Raw genomic sequence first — 6,000 nt, 5'->3', positions numbered from 1 at the left:
CATCGGTGTGAAGAAAGTCGCGAAACTCCTCACCTTTTACCATCGAGTATGTTTGCCGTCATCGAAGAACGGCTTTTTCCAACGGATCGGTTTGCCGCCGCGTTTTTATCTACTTCATAGGTGACGTTATGTAAAGACTTCTTGTCTGATAAAATGTTTCTCTTACTTCAATCGATACGCGGTATAATCTTGGGGCATCAATTTGAAACGAGAATGACGAGTTCTTGGCGCATGCAACGATGAGCTATGTATGTAAGCTTTGTGATCCGTTTCATCGTATTGTGGGTTTACACGGCATTAAACGTTATAACGTAAATACGAGATTATTACAGCAACCGTAATAATATATAATAATATGTAAATGATACAATGTTATAGAATTTGGCAAGATTATTTGGTTGCGAGTGAATGCGTTTTTGAGTGCAATAGATGTCCGAAAGAATGTAGAGTGTCGATGATCGGTGGGTGAGAAGAAAATGCGTCGCCACTCAAGATTTTGAGTGACTGTACGTGAATATGTGCTGGAAATGTTTTCGTAGTTTGCCCCAAATAGGTGAAAGAGATGGTAAAATAGGAAAAGATAAGATGTGCGGATGTTAGAATAGTTGTTGAGCAGTAGTCGTTGAGTCGTTTTGTGTTGTACCGCGTCTCCACGTTCTTTTATATTTTATATGATTGAAACCATTTTGTAGTTGTACCTTTTGTATCGTGGTGAAGATAGCACAACAATCGTTTCCACGTTATTGAAAAACATATATAACAAATATCCTGTTGGGTTTCCATCGAGTCTTTGAATCATATCACTGAGTCTTTTAATGTATTGCACTAATCCGTGGGAAAGGAATCAAAACTTTCTTTCCTTTCTACGTCTTATTATTTCCTTCGCTACAATGTCGATAAAACTGACATTAGATCGATCATACGGTATCCCCATAAATCATCCACAACAACCATCCCCGACTGTTTCTACCAATGACAGTGCAAACTTTCACTATACTTTTAATTTTCCTGTATTCCCCGTCCCTCACGAACGCAATACCGTGAATAATTAATGTTATTTAATAATCTTCGTCAAATACGATATTTCCGTTTACCCTTCATCATCGTTTATATCTAATCGGACGCGTTATATCAAGTAATTCAAAAAAATTATTTGATTACAATACTTATCTTACGTATAGAGTATGACGTTAAATGATATTATAATTAAATTATAACAATGCGAAAACATTTTTAAATGCACTTTCTATGACATCGAATTAATTTCGTTTTCATTCCAACCGAAAACGAGAACTATAACTCACAATTAGTCTACCGTCGTAATCACCAATATACGTATAATTAATACATTTAATTAATACCTAGCTATTCTTACCGAACATAATAAAAAGGAATATCCTCCTCGGTGTAAAATCTTCGCCGTCATAAATTCAAATCACGTTTATTATAAATTATCTCGATATTTCCCTGGGGAATGGACACATCTCGTTAAATAACATAACGGAGATCCACAATGAAATCTATAAAACCACGGCTTAATTAACCTTTAATTGTCAGTCCTACCGAGCGTTTAGTTAATTTTATTTTATTTATGTATATATATTTCATACTACTCGGATCCACCGGAAGCAAAAGGTACACGGTTTATGGAAATTAACAGCGAGCCGGTGGCTTTTACAGGTATAGTTTTTCGCTTTCGTTCCCTCCCATATCGTTCGATCGCGCCTCGAAGCACGTGGAACAACGGATACGGAAGAAGTAATTCGGGATTAAATGCGGACGTGATCGATTGGACTTCAAACTCGTTTTTCCCCGAAACAAAGGTATATACCCATGGAAAACGTAGTCTACTCTTTCGATCCATTTTTCTTTTACCCTTGCCCGCTTGCTCCACCCACGATTTCCTGCCCAGCCTCGTCAAGTTATTTACCTCTCGGGCTAGACTACAATTCAACCCAGGCGGGGGCCAGGGACGTAGCGTCACTTAAAAAAATCAAGGCGACCTCTCCTTGTCTCTTGAAACACGGATGGGCCACGCGATACAAGGGTAGAAAAAAGATAAAAGGAAAGCGAGTGAACGATGCAGAGAAACGCGCCAGACTCGATTCGCAGAATTCGTTCGTTCTTCTGATACAAATGAGAGAAGTATTTTACCGGAGAATGAAATTGTTCAAGTCTGGTTCTATATGAGGTGTTTAAAAATCTGTCTAAAAATCTAAGGATTGGAGTCTAAAAATCGGACTTACCATAGAAAATCTTTGTTTCATGTTTACAAATTATTAGTGTTATATACATCATTTTGTTTTACTTCGAAAGTATTATCGCAAAGTAAACCTTCGTTCCATGCCCTGGTACTGTTTTCTTTTTTTTTTTTTTTTTTTTTGCAAATATCTTATATTTGTAGAGATGTCAAGAAGGAAGAGACTTCGTTGTTGAAAATACGATACAGTCGAATCTCTCGTATCCGAACATCTATTATCCGGATGTTCTACTATCCGAACATTTCGAACTATCCAAACGTTCTATTATATATAAACGGAACGATATTTTTTGCTTGTGTCCTTTACTGTTATATGTCCATTCTATAATTTCATGTTACTTTCCTGTTACTTTGGTACGAAACTAGTATTGTACACGTTAGTATCGTGTGTATCATGATATCAAAGAGGAAATATGTTGTTCCGAACATTGAAAGAAAAGGAAAGATACTACAAAAGCTGGTAGAAAATGTGGAAACGCTGCAAAAGTTGCAAAAATCTACAACGTTAGAGGATCTATAAGTAACGGCATCATAAACAAAAACATATAATAGAAAATTATTCAGGTGTTTCAAAAAATAGAAAAAAACCAATGAAATTGCAAAATATATACCTATGCTCTGTTACATGGTAGTAATAATAAATCAGCAATAAAAGTATACCTGTATATATAGATGTATATCATAGGAAAATATTTCAAAATTTTGAAATATTTGTATATATATGATATATATTATTATCAATATTTTAAGTCCTCGTGCTGAATAAAAGAAGATTACAGTGAAATTGACGATAAGAAGCCTTCTTATTTTAAACTGTTGACGACATGAGAAAGAAGACTTACAATTAGATTCAAACAGAAACGGAATATGATTGAATCTACTTCAATGTATTAACAAAAATTAATCTAACAGTAAAAAAGATGTGGGATCTAGAAATAATTTAAAGAATAGAACATTTAATCAAATAAATTTATTACAAATTTATTACGAATTCAATTTAATTGAATAAAAATATTACATTATATCGTATGTAATTATTCTTGTATTATTGTTTCTGAAATATCGATTCCTATCATCTAAAAATTCCCTCGTCCGAACAATTATGTGTCTATGTTAATATGAATACTAAAGGTTCCACTGTGCTACAAATAGACCATAATAGCTACCGCGATAATATTGTAATTATATTACAATAGGGAAAAAATAATTCAGTGACATAGGAAAATCAAAATCTATCAAGTCGCTCAATTATCAAACAATGATCGCGCTCACATAGATTGAAGCAAAACATCTTAATCTTCAGGTTGTATTCTCAGAAATCTGTCCAAAACTACTATCTATCAGATTTTCGCCACTTTTCTCTTCAGCCTCCAAACGCCAAGCACGTCAGAGACAATAAAAGCGCACGTGCTACCAACTCCATGGCCGTTGTTTCTCTAAACGCGAGAAAAGCTCCAACGTGCCAACAGATACTCTATACTATAGTGCTACTGAGGACACCAGCGAAAAGTTTCTGAAGAGCGTCGTTTTCAGTGGCGCACGTTTTCCTCGACATTTTCTCGGCCAAATCGCGCGCGATGCGGTAATCGCACGTTATTGCAACTTCCTGGCGCGAGATGCTTTTCGAGGATCAGGCTATATTTCGGTGTCACCTATATCCTTAATGATGGCCACCAACGAGGAGACTCAATCATTCGAAAAATTTCGATTTTAATGAAATTTGGAATGTGGAAGTGTGCGAGCAACAAAATTAACTTGGTAATTGCGACGAGTATACTGTGAATTGGTAATCAATATCGTATTTTTATTAACGTAACTAAAGAACTGTGGTACCTGAATGTATAAACATTTATTTCAACTATTAAATCTTAAATTAAAACAGATAGTTCACTTTAAATATTTTTTATATTTTTGCATATTATGCGCATTTTGTACATTTTTACAACTTTTGAATTCCTATAAACGTATAAAAATCCATGGTCTAGCGATGGAGGAAATGTAACACAACCTGATGATTGGATACAAATATTCAAGAAAATTCAAATTTTTATGAATACTACTAAAGAAATAAAACTTATTTCGTTTTATTTTATCAGAATGTCATAATCATCGCTTTCTTAAACAGTTATTCACGTATTGGAGACAGATTCAGTCTAGTAATGACAATACAGAAAAGAACGGTGATATTTTGAAATATTCCATTCGTTGCTTTTCTTATTCCATAGAAAATATTCGGTTCAAGTAAGGGTATACTTCTGGACACGTCAATTTGGTTTTGATATGTTGTGCTCCAGATGCAATCTTAATCATACAATCCATAACTTCGTGATTTAATTGACTACAATTCTTTACTAATATGCACACGTAATTTGTACAATCATATTATACACACATATAATGTACTGCACCGTATCATCCACATCTGTTTCACTGAATCACGTTACACGATGAGTGTTTTGTCTAAAAAAAATTGAAATCTGTTCGATAAAAATTTTAAATGGTACAGTTTCGTTCTCCTAGAAACAGACAAAAATTTAATAAGAATGGTTTTTATTGATATAAACTCCCTTTTATTAATGAGATAAACGAAAGATCAGAGACACTACCTGAACTGTAGCATAAGCCAGATCTTGATAATCGGAGTACTAACGTAACGGACATTGGCATAAACAATCGGTTACGATGTACAATCGATTGTAACAGCTGCAAAGAGGAGGCTTATCAGGTCAGTCGTAATCGTAATCGCGTAAGTCTGTTCGAATCGGCGTGAAATCGCGTGTCGTTCGATTGCGTATGTCCAAATTTCCAGGATAGAGAAACACTCGTGTAGTGTGAAAATCTTTAGCCCTTTTTCCTCGAATCTGTCGTATCCAACAAACAAAAAATTCGAAGCAAAGAACAGAATCTAATATAAAGCAATAAATAATATCGCGATGAAAATTAATTTTTCTTTTTAATCCAATTCTAACCTTTTCATCAACGAACGTTCTTGATTGTTTTTAGTCGTTATTATTTTCAAAAAAAAGTACTGAGAGGAAGTAACAGAGAAAAGCAGGATCGCAAAATAAAACTAAAATAGATAGAAATTTCAATCCGTTTAAAACATCTTATTGATTTACATCGTGCCAACAAGCAAAACTGATGCCCTTTTAAGTACGACACGATTCAGTGATCGAATAATTCGTTTGAAAACCCTCTCAGCTCGCTACTCAGCTCGAAATTGTACTTGGATATAGACCAAATAGAACAAAATATAATGTAATTACTCTAGCGAAAGGCAATTTCATCTTTTCAGTAAATCGGGCTACGCAACGTATGGAAATTTCATTTCTATCATAGAGCAGCGAATTCTTTCGAACCTGCATCAATGGCGCATCAATGTGGAACGTTTTTATTAATCGACTATGAATGCACGGAACGAATTAAGTATGAACGTGTAGAAGTAAATTATGTAACGAATCTTCCAGGAACGAATTTTTATCGTCGATCGAATGTATTTAATAATTTAGGTACTTTTGTGGGCTGAGCGATAAGAAGACGAGAATAATATAATGGTTAGGCACATAGAGATCGATACAACAGACAGCTTGGTTATTATATAAAGATCAATACAACAGACAGCTTGATTATTGACACATTAACGGTCATAGGCGTATTATTATGTTTCTTCGAGGTTAAACGATAGATCCCACGAGTAAAGATTTCCAATAGAAAGGAGACAAATTTATTTGCACATTATA

Source organism: Bombus fervidus, chromosome 1, assembly GCF_041682495.2.
Source record: "Bombus fervidus isolate BK054 chromosome 1, iyBomFerv1, whole genome shotgun sequence".
In the NCBI taxonomy this organism is placed as follows: Eukaryota; Metazoa; Arthropoda; class Insecta; order Hymenoptera; family Apidae; genus Bombus; species Bombus fervidus.
Note: the sequence above shows the minus strand (reverse complement) of the source record.